This window comes from Sturnus vulgaris, chromosome 7 (genome assembly GCF_052056855.1).
Source record: "Sturnus vulgaris isolate bStuVul1 chromosome 7, bStuVul1.hap1, whole genome shotgun sequence".
Lineage (NCBI taxonomy): Eukaryota > Metazoa > Chordata > Aves > Passeriformes > Sturnidae > Sturnus > Sturnus vulgaris.
Genome location: NC_142249.1, coordinates 18,842,811 through 18,858,542, shown reverse-complemented (window position 1 = coordinate 18,858,542; position 15,732 = coordinate 18,842,811). Strand labels below are relative to the sequence as shown.

General features: G+C 41.8%; 1 protein-coding gene across 3 annotated transcripts in view; it reads left to right on the top strand.

The window, feature by feature from the left end:
* Positions 1-4,520: 4,520 nt before the first annotated feature.
* Positions 4,521-15,732, top strand: part of OSBPL6 (oxysterol binding protein like 6) — a 90,427-nt gene continuing 79,215 nt past the window's right edge. For all 3 annotated transcript variants that reach the window (XM_088167966.1, XM_088167964.1, XM_014890060.2), the window contains exon 1: positions 4,521-4,588. The gene's annotated coding sequence lies outside the window, so the exon portion shown is untranslated. The remainder of the gene's footprint in view (positions 4,589-15,732) is intronic.

Sequence of the window (15,732 nt, the reverse complement as noted above, 5' to 3'; positions counted from 1 at the left end):
TAATCTCTGTTGCTTTGGAAAAATAAATTATTTAGGTAGTTCTCAGGCAGTGCAGAGGAAACTGTACCACTGTGACCCTTTTAAAGCTATTCTAGAAAAAAAAAAATCCTTTAAATACTGAAGCTTGAAAACTAGAATTGAAAGCAGAGGGCTGGTAATAGCCAGCAGGGTTATGGGGATTGTAGTTACAACACTTCCAACACGAGATGTTTTTCTCTGTTGTTTAAAATGTATAGCTCAAAGTGTTTAAATTGCTTTGATTTTGCAGTCTATGCAGTAAAGAATCTGTGCATTGTGCTGAAAATAAAGCCATAGGACTACTACCCACTGCTGAAACCAAGTATGAAACAAAGTTTGCCTTATCTGTGAGTGGATATAGTTAACTGTACTATCTGTCATATAGTTTGTTTGTGTGTGATTGAACCACTCCAGCAAATTTATCATGTTTGTCTTCAGAGATTCTTGGAGTTCAAGCCAACTGTGTTTCATGTTTGCTTTTCTGGTTACTTTCATTTAATGGGATATTCTCAATAGAACTCTTGTAAATTGTGATTATCTAAGATGTTTATCTGTAACTTCAGTTTTAAATCATTTCTGTGTGTTTTTACTTCCCTTTCCAGTTTCTTCAGTGAGAAGACATAATTTTCCTTTTTCCTTCCAAGATAGTTTAGATTTTTTTTTTTTTTAATAATCTGTGAATATGAAAAGTATTTTTGGTATATTCTATGCATATCTTATGTTATGCTTCTCATGCTATGTAGTGCCCCAGTCTTGTACAAAAGATAGTAGAAAATGGTGCTGAAATGAATAGACCAGTGCATATGGACTATCACTACAGAAACTGAAGAGCAAAATATTGAGAAAATAAAAAGAGTTTTTCCAAATTCTCTTCAGGGGAATGGAAGAACACCCAAATGGAAAGATCAAGAACTAAGAGACTGATTTCACTCCCAGGGAGGAGGGGGAAAAACAGGAGTATGCTTTCATATGTAGAGATATTGCTTGTCTCTGGTTTCTCACATCTAACTGTGCAGAAAGAAAAGAATAAACCATTTGAATGGCTCTACAGGACTGTAAAGGTCCGTTTAATCTGATGTCCTGCTCTCTATAGTGCTCAGAAACTGATGTCAGGGAAAACCGGGCAGATAGAATGTCCTTTCTGGCCAACTCCTAACAGGCAGTGGGCAGACACCTTTTCAGCAGGAATTGCAAATGGAATTGTTTTGCCTACATCTTCATTCATTTGTATAACTCCAGCTTAAAAACATCTGTTTCTTCATCTTCATAGTGTAGTATAGGAGCAAGCCCTCTGTTTTAATTACACTGTATGAAAAAGTTTTTCCCAGTTGTTGTTTTAAATCCTCTGCCTGATCATTTACTGAATCTTCCCAAAGTATTGTGTGATAAAAAGTGATCACTTCCTGTCAGCCTCCTATGTCTTATTGGGGGTTTTACAGATCAAAAGACAATCCTTTCTCAGTCTGCTCTTCAGCTGGAATTATCTCCTCCCACAGATGCATACTTCTCATACCTCTGCATATATTTTTTCAGCTGCACACGTGCATTTTCTAGTTTCACATTATCATATGAAGGAACTGAAACTGTACACAGCATTCAAGTGCAAATATATTTACTAGGGTTGTAATGAGCTTTCCTGCTTTGTTTTCTGCTGCTTTTGAAGCAACTTCTACATTGTTTGCCTTTTGGACTACTGCTGAGTAGCAAACCAATGTTTGCAGAAAACTACTCACAATGACTCAAAGTAATAAAGGCTAATTTATGGCCCATTATTATGTAAGTTTAGTTAGGGTTATTTTCATTACTGTTTACATTAGTTTCTAGTTATTGACATAGACTTTCAGCCACCATCTCATTGCTCTATTGCTCGCTGTTGTCAGATCTTTCTACAGCTGCTCAGAGGCAGTTTTCATTTTGCCTACCATGAGTAATTTTGCATCATCAGGAAACTGTTATCACACAAGTCAGTTTAGGCTATTTAGGTGCAACAGTGCTCATCTAGAAGTATTCTAAGCAATTCAGCCCTAAGGAGGACTCAAAGAGGAAAGCAAATAATGTTGTGTTGGATGGTCAGTATCTGTCAAAAAAGGGGGATGTTGATCTGGTTACTGGATCCTGGTCCTAATGGCACCTGTGCTTTCTGATTCCTGGAGATGATTCCTCTTCACTCCTGTGGCACTCCACTGCTCTGGGGCACATCCAGTGTCCATCCGCGGGTGCCTGCCTTTCTCCTTTCACAGCTTCTGCCTGCTATAAGCCTGCCTCCCAAGGTCTCCTTCTGCCTAATTTGTTTGTTATCACACACTCTTAAATGCTCTTTGGTACTCTACTGCATGCTTTTTCTTCAGAGCACAATGTTGCAACAGATCCAGTGTTGCAAAAGACAGTGTAAAGCATCCCTTCCCACGGAGGGGAGGTGCTTGGGTGTTCCTCTGGACACCTGAATTTATTAACCCATTGAACTCTACATTTCATGGCACCCCCCGCAGTGGAGAAGACCAGAAGAGGAGTAACAAGATCCATGGGCGGTGATATCCTTCTATCATAGTGATGTCTCTCTGTTATTCTCTTCCCTCCTGGTTCCCCCTGCTTCATTTTCCCTATTTTTCTCTCTCTTTCTCCTACCCTCCTGTCCTCCCCATTTACTGATACATAATATCTGTACTATTGCTTTGGCACATTGCCTTGTTCTCACCTTAACTGCGGGAGAGGCATTGCACTCTAATAATCTGATCTTGAATGTATTCTATAATGTGTGTGGCTTCATAATTAATATTTCTGTGGATTTTACATGAAAACTTACTCTGACACCCACCGAAGTTCCACTTAATATTTTTCCTGCTCCAACTCTTGGAAACGGAACACCAACAAGGAAAAAAAAAAAAGAGGTGTTACTTAATGAATTTCCCAGCTTTATTCAACCACATTGAAAATGAGATTTGCAGGTTCAGCTGAAAGAATGAAGCTTATCTGAGAAGTTGCACAAAAAATGCTATGTCAAGGGATCCTTCTATGGAGGTCTCTGCTTTAATAGGAAAATTACTATGGCTTTTGTATGCCAGAGTGCCCAAAATGATCCTTTGTTGCACGACGATACTGCCAAATCTGGAACTGCTAGTTTGACAAATAGGGAAAACATAAACCAGCATCACACAGCCTGTCTTTGCCTAATGAATGGTGTAAGTTCAATAATTCATAGAATGCTGTAAATCTACTTTTTTTTCAGAGGTATTTGTGCTTTTTCCCCCTGTTCTTTTACTGCAATTTGGTGGTGGCATCTAGTTCTCCAGGGATTTCAATTGATTTTCTTGGACGACAAAATTTATTTCCAATCTTGTTACCGTGAACCAGGGAGCAGGGCTGAGGTGGGGGATGTAAATAATAGGGATACAGTTTGCTAAGAGAGGCCTCAGAGCCGTCTCTGGAGGGCAGGAGGTGCACCAGCCCTGGGCACAGGGAGTGACCAGGCCCAAGCAGAAGGACCAGAGGCAAGGCACTGACCAGACAGATGAGTCCTCAACCTGTCTGCTCCACAGCAGGGTGACCTGTTCCACTCCATGTGTTCTCTACACGAGACAGTCCAGCTTCCCTTTCCGAAGGTGTGTTTAAGCTATCAAAGGTGTTGTAAAAGCTGTGATGGAGGATCTACAGGAAAGAAAAAACACCTCCCCCTCCCCCAAAAACCAACCTACCTACCAAAACAAAACAACCTCCAAAAACCGAATACAGATTGAATCAGAGGAGTCATTTCTACGGCAGCTTTCTGGCGCATGTAATGCGGTTTTTACAACCTCCCATTATCGGATGACAAAGATTGATCAGCTGTGACCACTGCGGGAGGGTGACGGTGCAAGGTTGGGTGTCGTGCTTGTGTCACCAAGCCTGGGTGGGGAAAGGCCCTTAGGCTGCTGCTGACAGCCCAGTCCCTCGGCGGCACCCCTTTGTCTGACACCGTCCTCCCGCCCCTGGCACGGAGGTGCCTCTCGCTCCAGCACAGCCCCGCTGTCGCCCACGTGCTTTCGCGTTTAATTCCAGACCTGATGTCATGACCGAAGCCCGTTACGCGGTCCCCGCCGCTGCCCCGTTTCTCCGGCCACGCCGGCAGCAGCCCGACCCGGGGCTGCGGGAGGACGGCGAGGTGCGGTGCCGAGCCCCGGTGCCGTGCCCAGCGCCGGTGCCGTGCCCAGCCCGGCGCCGCCCCGCCGCTGTGCGCAGAGGGCCGCAGCCGCTCTCGGCTGAGCATCCCTGCGCCGCCAGCCCCTCCTCAGCCCGGGCCCGGCACCTGTGCCCGGTACCTGTGCCCGGGCCCGCGGCGCTGCGGGGGCAGGTGCGGGCCGCCCGCCGCAGGTGGGTACGGCCGGGGAGGGCACCTTGGCCGGCGGGCGGGGGCGGGGGGCGGCGCGGCGGGGCTGCGGCGGCGGCTGCTGCCCGCCCCCTCCCTGCCTCCCTTCCCTCCCTTCCCTCCCTGCCTCCGTCAGGCGGGCGGGGAGCTGCGGCGGGAGGGAGCGGGAGCGGCGGGGCGCAGCCTCCCGGGCCGCAGCGGGGATGCGCCGCGGATGCCGGCCAGGAGGTGGGCGCTGAGCGGCGGCGCTGGGGGCGCGGGTACGGGGCCGGAGCGGCGGGACGGGAGTGCGGGGAGTGCCGGCTCCGGCGGCGGCGGAGCCGGGGCTCGGCGGGCGCTGCGCGGTGCCGGTGCCGCCGGGGATGCGGGAGCGGCCGGGGCGCGGTGGGCCCGGGGCTGTGGCTGTGGCTGTGGCTGTGGCCCGGCCCGGCCGTGGCTCTGCGGCCCCGGGGCGCAGCCGGAGCATCCGGACCGGGGGGGCCGGGCCGGGCCGGGCCGGGCCGGGGTTACGTAACGGCATCCGCGCAGAGAGATGCGCCGGTGTCAGCCCCGGCTTCCCTGGCGCTCCCCGAAGTCGTGATTTTTTCACCCTTCCCTGCAGAGCAATTTAAAATGCTCCAATAAGCTGTGTGGTCTGTGAGGTTCAGTTGCAGATTAGCTATTGCCAAGTTGATGCACTCTTAGAATACCTTTCTGTTTTCATGCTGTTTCTCTCCAAAAAAGGCAGGAACGGCCTGTATTCCCAATTTGCTAGCGAGGCTGCAAATCCCTTCCAAGTACTTTGAAGATAGACGAATTCATTAAAACTGATGTTTGGAAATCATGTGTTTGCCAGAAGCGCTGATGCTTAAAATGACTGTATGACGTGAGTTTTGCTGTTGGCTCGTCATTTCATGTCAGTTTCTAATTGCTGTCGTGTGCTGGGAGGATACATCGGTGATTTTCTTCCCGAAAGCTTCGGCAATGCAGGTTCCGTGGACTAACAGTAACTGAAACAAAAGACCTTGCTGGACTTCTCAGAGTAAATTAGGAAGCCAAGGTCGAATAGCAAACGTCAGTGCAACTTGTATGGGGTAGCGTGAGAGAACAAAAGTATTCACAAATCTTATTTGAGAGTTTAAGTGAAAAGTGTTCCTTAAATAGACTATTACTCAGTAGATGAAAAAATTGCTTAGTGAAGGTGTGAGGAAATTGCTATTTTAGGACTACAATTAACTATATCTGTTCAATTTTAATGGAACTAGTACATTTAATTGCATTCCTAACAGATTTTCTGTTCTCTAGATGATTAACTTGCAGAATGATACCAGCTCAAAGATTAAAATCTCATCAAGTATCTAATGGTTTCTCTACAGTGTAATTGTGTTTGGTTTATAATAGTTCTTTTCTAATAACCAGCCTTTGCCCATACAGCTGTAGACACTATAATTAGACTTTTTTATCTTGGTGTAAGTGACATGACCTTGACCTTTAGAGGTTAAGCAGATGTCGTTGTTATGGATCTTATATGTTTAGTGAAGCATTTTTATGTACATATTATAAATACTGTTTTCTTTTCTTATCGCTTAAAAACTACACAAGGAGACTATCTTTTCTGTCCACCTTAGAAAAATTAGCAGAGATGTGTACGATACTGATTATTTGAAAACTGTAAATGGTTTCTATTTAAACAACCTTTTCTTTCTGAGTACATGGCAGGATGTATATCTGGAAAACAATATTGGAGGGTTTGTTGCTGAAGACTCCCTAAACATTTCCCCTTGCTACTGAAGGCTGAAAGAGGTGCCCTTTGTTGTACTGTAGTTCATTAAGCATGCTTCTTCCACTTCCCATTAATTTGCTAGTGCACTTCCAGATCCTCCAGAGAGCTTAGAGCTGTACTGTTATAGGGGCCTTGCAGCCTTGCTTATTGCCAGAAATGTTTTGCTCTTAGCTCATTCTGGGAGCTTATTCATAAATATCTGTGATGTGAACACTTGTAGGAACATGTGTGGGTTTTTTTTCCAAGTGCTAATATTGAAGGGCTGTACTCTATATATTTATGTGCTCAAATGTGTTTTTATACAGCCATCAAAAACATAATTTTACTCACAGGTGTGAGAGGTACTGTGCATCTGAGCAACATTTGGGCATTATAGCTATGGAAAATTAAAGCTCTGTGACTTGTGTAGTAGGGCAGTCCCTGGCCTCCTGCTCTATTGCAAATGATGGGAGACATGAGACTGCTCTCCTTTGCCACTTCTTTCTCCATCCATTCTGGAGACAGAGCAGAGTGCTCATACCACTTCTTCCTTTAGTCCTCTGGTGTGTGATTGTGTATGTGTGTACCCCTGGTGCTGTACATTTCAGCTGAGCCACAGTCTACCGATGGATTTCTTAGCATGATGGAGGTGAATGATTTTGCTCTCGTTTTTCCAAATACACGTGATATCTGTATGGGTTTTTCCCTGAGAATTTATGCTTCTTTACCATGGGGTTTGTCTCAGTAGGGCTGTATTACTTAAGGGACTTTTAGTCAGCCCTCTGTGCCTGTGCCACGCTGGAGAAGCTGCTGTCACTGCAGTGGGATAGGGGAAGGAATTTCCAGCACTTCGCTGCAGAAGATATGTCTTTATATTTTTAATGTGTGTGTATGTAAAAAATGAGCCTGTCCTAATGGTTTAATTAGCCCTCTGCCTTTTGTATAGGGTAGCAAATACTTGTACATTACTCCTGTGTTTTCTAATATTTTTTAAAAACGCTGATCAATTCAAATAATTCCTAGAGATTTCTGGGAGTCTGGGAGGTTTTTTGTTTTCTTTTCCTTGTAACTAAATGTTTTCTGGTTTTGAAGCTTTTGACTGTCCTTGCATTGGGAAAAGGCAGTGGTTTCTGTTGATAATTTTCATGGGAAATCTTACTCTAGGCAATTAGACTTCAAAAAGGAATTTCTCCAAGCATTTCCTTCAGGCTTGTGTTTCTTTCTTAAGCTAAGTTTAATGAGATTGAGAAAAATCCTTCACAGTGGAATACTAAAGTAAATACTTACTTTTTTGGGGGTGTGTGTGTATGTGTTTGTGTGTTGAATTTGCCATATCAACATTGTAGGTGTTGAAGGAAGCAGCAGCAGATATGGTACATGAATGAAAGTAAACGTGTTTAGGCCATTTGAGGGATGTTGGATTTCTGGCAAATTTAAATTATGGCTTTAAAGGAAACTCCAGCTGCCACAAATCTAGTGAAAATAAAGCTGTATCATGAGGGCCCAGGTAACATGAGCTGACTTTGGTTGTAATGTTATGAAATATTAAGGAATATGTATGTAATTATAGAGTCATAGAATGGTTTGGGTTGGAAGGAATCATGACAGGTCTGCTAGTCCAACCTCTTGCAATGAGGAGAGACATTCTTCAGCTACATCAAGGTGCTCAGAGCCCCATCCAGCCTGGCCTGGATGTTTCCAGGGATGGGGTATCTACCACCTCATTGTTCCATTGTTTTGTCACCATCATAATAAAATAACTTATTCCTTGTATCTAGCCTGAATCTACCCTCTTTTAGCTTAAAACCATCACCCCATATCCTGTTGCTGTTGTCTTAGGCCCTGTTAGTAGAGTTTATGCTATGAGTGGTGTTATTATGTTTGCAATTAATTTCACTGTCTCCATACCAAGGTTTTCTGAGCTGTAAATACAAACCTACAACTGTCAGCTATTCCTTGTAAGTTAGAATACAGACATGGAGGCAGTTAAAATTTGGGTTTTTTTTAAATGCCAGTGCTGTATATGTCCTAGTAAATGGTGTTTCTAGTAAATGTCCCTCTTTTGGGGTTGTTCCTTTTTAAAAGATTTCAAAAAGGATGGAAGAACATTTTGGTGCTGACAGCTGATAAACCAGTGAAAGGGAGAACAGCTAAATGTGAAATATGGAAACTGGGAGAATATCACAAGAATTACCCTAGATAGGCATTCAAACTTCTGTTTTTCAGGGAGACTTCTGGACTGCATAGACTTGCTAAGATTATGGGAAGGAAAAAGTGAATAGTACCAAAATACTGGAGACAATTGTTAAATGAGTAGAAAACAGGGTTGGGTTTTGTTGCTGTTTTTCCTTTTTTTAAATGATATTTGGCCGAAGTCATGCTTAAAGGGTCCTTCCAACCCAAATTATTCTGTAATTTTGTTTTGTCATTATAGGTGAAACACAGAAAATTGTTAATTTTCTATTAACAGTGAAAAATAGATGGTGCTCAGAAACTCCGAATTTTTATTTTTCTGGCATGTATATGTATATATATATCCTTTGGAATTTACAGATAGCTGTAAAGCTGGATCCAAGTGAAATGTGTCAGTCTGTGCTGAGAGCTATTTACAGCTATGGGTGGTAGCAGCAGGTAGGGAGATGGTGAATTTCCAAGCTTGTCTTTCGGAGAAATCTGCAGACTGGTTGCTTAAATGGTTTCAGTGTGAGCCCCTCCATAACCAACTCAGAAGCCAAAGAAGATTGTATGTCGTTACTTGTTACCTATACCTTTATAAAGAGAAGCTTTGAAGGAAGAGTAGGAAGTGTAAGTTGGAAATTGAAGAAGAGTGAGAGGATGGATCTGGAATGTATGGCAGTTGTAATTCGGTTAAATTAGGAGAGTTTTAGAGTGATTCTTAGAAATGCCTTATTGTAGCTGAGAATTTTGAAACTGAGTTAAATAATTTCCTTTTCTTTTTTCAGTTCCTTTAAGGTGAATATATTTTAATACTAGTTGAGAGCACTTCTCTTAAAGGAGATAATGGATGCATTAGTTTGAGGTGTAAAGAAAAGAAGTCTCTAGTTGATTGTGGGTTTAATATAGAATTGCAAGAATTTTAATTAGCAGGTGTCATGCTAGATTTGAAGATTAGGTTTTCTACCAAAAACTCAATTTCCCTCTGTGAAAAGTGGCTTTCTTGCTGTCTTTTTGCTGGAGGATGATGTCTGTATTTCTCACAGAGTCCAGTCCCTTGACATATTTAAAAGGTTCTATGTTCCTCAATCAGCTATTTCACATTTTTTTAATTTGGACCTTCCTCCCATTCCAATGTATCTTTTCCCCCTTATTTTGAGATTCTGAGAATAAGGTGGGTAAGTTGAATCTACTCAGAATTTAGCAGATAGCAGTCTTGGTTATGATCTTTCACAGTGTGATCTGACTGCTTGTGTTTGTAACTCTATTAAAATAGTTTCATTTTCCTTTTTTTTTTCCAGTGGAAATTGAGAGATGGAAATGCTTCTAGCCTATAAACTACATAAACCCATCAGAACTTTTCAGTTCTCATGAAATTTGTGAAAATCACAAAAATCATGCTTAGTCCCTATTGATTTACATGTTTCTAAGAGATGCAAAGGCACTTTTGGATTCTCTACTTAAAAGACTGGATTAACAGATCTCTATGTGGTATCAAATGTAGTCCCCTCTGTAATGCAAATGCTGTTCTCTTGGTCTGAGGCTTTTCTAGAGCCTATGTTATTCCCAATTCAAGGAGTGAGTTATGATTGTGAAGGATGCAGAGGTGTTAAAATGTCCCGTTGGATCCTTTACATCTGTACAGTAGGGCATAGGTCTGGGATTGCCTTGTTAAGAAAACAAGTCAACCCAAAGTAGGTAACAGTTGTCTAAGAATGATCTAAAGATCGATTTCAAGAAACCTTATCTTGGAATGTGATGCACTTCTTCAGATGATGAACTGAAACATTTCTCAACAGAAGATGGAACAAGCTCAGGTTGCCCAAGGAAGAGTCTGTGTGAAACCTGGGCTATCAGTGAGTGAAGCCTACCTGCTCAGACAGAGGCGGCCTTGGCTACTTCTGCCCAGCAGCAGCTGACCTGATCAATCCTGGAAAATGAAAAACAACAAAAGGACTCTGTTCTGTAGCAGTTCCTAACTCCCTGCTTCCTGTAAAATGTTTGCACTGCTTTGGTCTCTCTCTTTGGGAGACCAAAGAGTTACAGAAACCTTGGTGGTGACTGCTAATTGACCTTAGATATGGGCAGTGGAATTGGTGAGACTTTCATGGCTCATACTCACAGTTTAAATGAGAGAGGGCTAAATAATAAATAAATGAGAAAGGAATTAAAGCAGTAGCCCCAGGTGTGGGGAGCATGACAAGGGCCATGTATGGACCTCTGCCACTTGGGAGGGAACAGTTTGGTGTGAGGTCCAGACCACTGGTCAGGACTGGGACACACTGAGCAGCTGGAGGGAGCACTCTGTTCCTCAGGGTCTCCTGTGGCAGAGTCACCTGGATCTTGATTTTTTTTTTGTATCATGGAGTAGACAAGCTGGGATAGAAATGCCACACTCATCCTGCGTAACATAAAATGACTTTTTAAAATTCAGATTATATGATTCAGTGGTGTCTCTCAATTCGTGGTGCCACACCAATCTCTTCCCCTGTGACAAACCCATTATGGATAAGGTGATAAATGGAATTTGGGTCAAGTGAAGTTTCTGTTTAGATCCTACAGGAATGGTTCCAGGCTGATGATTCTTCTTCACCTCTGCCTTTACTGTGTCTGTCCTGTGTGTAGTCAACCTGCACCTGCAGTGGGCCTGCAAGTGTACCCTTGCTCCCACTTCTACTTTATTAGGATTTTTATAGCTGACCTACTCAGGGATGTCTGGCACCCTTTTGATCTTTTAACTGTTTCTTCCCTTCTGCCTTTGAAAATCAAATTCCACCTTGATTGGAAAGAAATGGCAGCATTATAAGAGAAGTGGGAGAGAAATTAACCCAGAGAGACTGTGGCTCATCTTCTTAGATTATGATTGTTGAGATTTTTGCCACAGGATAAAAGTTTCTTTAATTTATTTTCATGGAAAATGGTGGAGAGCAACTTATTTTCTTTTATAAGTTGTTATTTAGGGAGCCAGTTAGCTGTATTATCACTTGATAGATCTAGGGGAAATGGAAGGCAGAATCACTGATGAAGAGCTACAGAAATGGCAAGAAATGGACCAGATAAAGGGACTTTCATCTTGAAAATGGGAAACTGAAGTGGTTAGATTAGTGACAAATGTTTCTTTTAGAGTAGAGTGGGTTAGCTGGGTGAGAAGGTGGAAATGATACTTAGTTAAAAGGAGGAAGCTTCAACATAAAACAGCTTGCTGAGATCTGGAACAGCAGCAGTTGGTGTTGAGTCATCTTGAAGTCCCTCTGACACCAATGTGACAAAGATATCCCTCTGTTAAGTAATTGTGTTGCTTTTCTGTTTAAGTCTGTGTTTCTGGAGTTTGCTCTGTTTCTGGAGAACAGGCTTCATAAGATGATTGCCAAAGCCAGAAGGGTAGGAATGATATGAAATAGAGCTGTAGAGCACTCAGAGGATGAGTCTGTCTGTAGCCAGACAAATTCTTTTTCTTCCTGTGTTATGGTTGAAGAATGCTAAAATCCATCTCCTTTTCCTCCCCTCTTCCTGTCAGTTAAAATACAAGTTGTCTTTCCACATTCACTTGTGCCTGATAACTCTGTTCTGTGTGTAACTTCTAGGAAGTATAGGCAGGTCACAGTTGCTGCTTGGTGTTATATCCTTGGGTGACGTAATCATGGGCAAAAATAATACATTTTCTGACTGAAGGGAAGAAAAAAATTCTCTAACTCTCCTTAGCTGTGACCTATATTGTGTGGGTGTGCAAATATGCTGTGGAAAGCTAAATGTAAATTATATGCTGTTCCACTGAGCAGGCTTTTCTCAGTTCTCCTAATAATTGGTAGTGTAGCCTACATAACAAAACCCGTGGTCAGTTTGCAGTATGCAATTCAGTCACATGCAATGCCAAGCAATTATTATTTGCAATGCAAAATAATCTTTAAAAACCCAAACAAGGTATTTTCTTTAGTAGCTGCAAACTCTCTCTTGCTCAGTCATCATAAATACTGTTTTGTGAAAGAGCTTACAATTCATAAAGAGAGTGGCTTCTGTCTCTAATTAATACAATAATAGTTGTTCTTTCTTTTGATGTGGATGGAGGATTATTGGGAGAGGCCTCAAACCCAGATTGAGGGTTAGAATTAGCCCAGCTGACCAACCAACAGGACTCTCCAGTAGCTCCACATGGTTGTGCAGTATCTGTGAGTTTAAGGGAAAGAAAAAGCTTCAGAAATAATCTATGATACGTTTTTTAATTTCCATTTCTGGTGCTGCAAAGGTTGTGGTTGGATCTGCAGATGCTCTGACATGTAGCAATGACATGGCAGCTTGGGTTCATTTCTCCTACCCTTTCCATAACAGCTGCTCTGTGTGTCTATCTGCCTGCTACAAATTTAAATTTTCTGAGCTACATTAGGAAGAGGACAGTGTGTCAGATTTTTTACCTTTAAAATTAATGAATTCCTATTCATCAATTTCTTCGGGTTTTCATAGTGTTGTGGCCAAAACAATGTAACATTAATTTACAAAGAGTAGGTTTGGCTGAGACAGCCACGCTGTAATCATGTGGCTTTTCCTAAAGCTGTGATATTTTTGTTAACACCCTTGGGTTTCAGGTTTCCAGCTGAGATGCCTGGACCAGTTCTGCAGAGGCTGTGTAACAGATCGCTGCTCGTAGTTCTCCCCATGTTTTGTGCCTTCCTGAGTGCCTTATTTTTCTCCCAGCTCTGTGACCTTTATAGATCCAAATACCCACTTGTCCTCTCTGATACGTGCACATTCTGATGGCTGGAATGTTACTCAAACTGTTAACACACTGTAGGAGAGCAGTGCACAGGGCAGAGAAGGATGGATGGATGCATGGATGGATTGTTGCCTCCAGCTCTGATTCCTGCTGCCTGCCCAGCCCAGAGCTGAGCTGGCCCTTGGCTGCCAGCTTGTGGTGCAAAGGCATGGAGATACTATTATTCCCTGCCACCTTGTGGTATTTACCTTCTGATATATTCATTATTAGATCTCCTCCTCAATGTTCTTCAGCATTTCTAAAGATTTATTCAGTGTTTTCAGATTTTTATGCTTTTTTCTTAATTTTGTGGGCATATTAGGTCAATCATTTTGCATAAAGCTGTCAAATTCCAGTCATAAACCTATGCTGTATTTCTTTACTATTCTATATGTTATTGACTATTTCAATTATTTTAAAGTTACACACAATTCTTTTGTAAAGTATAAATCCATTGACTTTAGAATCTTCTACATTTTCTTCATTCTTTTTCACACGCTTTTTTGTAGTAAATCAGTAAAAATAGTTTCAAAGATGGAGTAAGGAAACGTGTAAACGTGTAAGGAAACGTGTAAAACGTGGGTAGATGATAACAATAACTTGATAAACATGTATTTCACCTTTTTCACAGAAATATGCTAGCTAACATCAGGTGAAAGGACATTATGTACAGTAAACCAGAACTATTGAGGCTGTTTTGTTGTATATTAGGCCCATAGCTCTCTCTAGAAAAAGGGCAGTATCTCATAACAAAGAAGTTTTATTTTTTTTATGCCATTGCATAAGTTCAAAGGTAATGAACATGGTTTAAAAACTATGTTTTTGTTTTGTGTTCTGCTTTGTCTGCTGAGCTCAGTGTTGAGAAACACTGAACGTGCTTGTGAGGATTATGGCAGCTTCAGAGATTTTATACTTCAACATCTATGGCAGCATTCCCATTTTGAAAACTAGTAGAAAAAACCTGCTCTTTAGGCTGTAGATATCTTGAGGAACACATAGTTCTGCTTTCTTGGCTTATTCTTGGGTAGTCTGCCATGAAAAATGTGTCATAGCTGTGTGATATAACACTGAGAAAACCACCAACATTGGCTAAATCTGTTTGTAAGTGAAATTTAGTTTCTTATAAAGAAATGTAATGAGTACAAACTTGTTTTGAAACTAATTTTTTAAAAGCCAAATACACCAGGGGTGTGTTCATCACTTCTGGCTTTCCAGCACTAAGACATCTTCCACAGCTCTTGCCCTCTTTATCATTGTCTGTCCTGCACAGGTCAGGCCCCACCTGTTAATTCACTGCCCTTGGAATTCCAGACCTGTGCCCAGGCTCCCTGCTCCTGCTGGCCCTGTCCCCTTGGCCAGGCTGGTGATGATCCATGCCTGTGAGCTTTTCCTCAGGTCCTTGGGATCTCAGGAGATCCTTGGGGGTAGTGCCAGGGGCTGGGGGTATAAAAGGAAAAAAACCTTGGAGAACAAAAGGCCTGGATAGTCACAGTGTAAGCACACCAAGGAAAACCGGTTATTTTCCTACCAGTTCTTATGCCTAGAAGCAGTGTAAGGTGCCATTTCTTAATGGCAGCAAGTGAAATATATTTGCACTTTAGGTTGGTGTTTCTGTCAAGGTGGGTTATACATCTCAACCATGCTGAAACAGATTTAAACATAATAGTGCAACTTTCAAATGCAGGTTTCTCATTTAGAAGGACAAGTCTGAACAGAAATAAATGTCTGTATGTGTTGTGGGACCCAGAAAATAATTCAGGCAGACCTCTTTGAAATTTTTCTTTTTAAGCAATTTTGGTATGCTGCAAAAATGGATTTAAAATCTATACGTACCCACAGGTAACAGCACAGAAAATCAATACTTTTTCAGCTAATGTAAATTTTTTCCATTAAAAGATAAATGGGGAAGTGTGAAGCTCCAGTCTTCTCAGACTTCTGTGCTCCTCCCAGACAGCTGGTTTTAATTTATCTTTTTATTTTCTATAGTGTGTACTTAGTGCTTGTCATTCTCATTTCCAGCCATTGCTTGTACTTACGAGTTAAATAATCAAATAATGATGCAACTGTGGTGCCTTTTGAAAGCTGTTGTTCAACTAAGAGAGTGAATGTTTTATTTGAGGAAATTAAACTTTGTAGGAAACTGAAAATGATCCCTATCACGGGTTAGATTTTTTTCTTACTTGGAAATGTGCTGGCTCATGTTATCTTTGTAGTCACTGACATTTATCAATTTTTAAGTACTGGTGCTTTGGAGGGTCTGGTCTCCCATTTAATTTTTAGAAATGAAAATATTATAAGACATTTTTAAGACAAAAGGGCATTTTACAAATAATTTCAATGGCTAAAACATAAACATTTGAAGGGAATGGACTGTAGATTTTAAACTTCTACTATAGACATCTATTCTACAATAGTGGAGACCACTGCCCATAGAGAGTGAAAAAGAGAAGGAGAAGAACCTTCTTAAGTTTTCCGAATGCATGGGCAAAGCCCTGCTCTTTAAAATAGACGCAATTTTCCTGTTTTAGGATGCTTGTTAAAAATCAAAGAAAATAAGGATTAATTTGAAATTTTCTTTCCAGAACACTGCAATTTCCAACTGAATATCTACAGTGCTTTCCTCCCCTCCTTTTAAAGCTGCCTTTTAGAATTTTTATAGTTGGGAAGATGTCCCAAAACATATTTGTCAGATGTCATTATGTAGCAGTA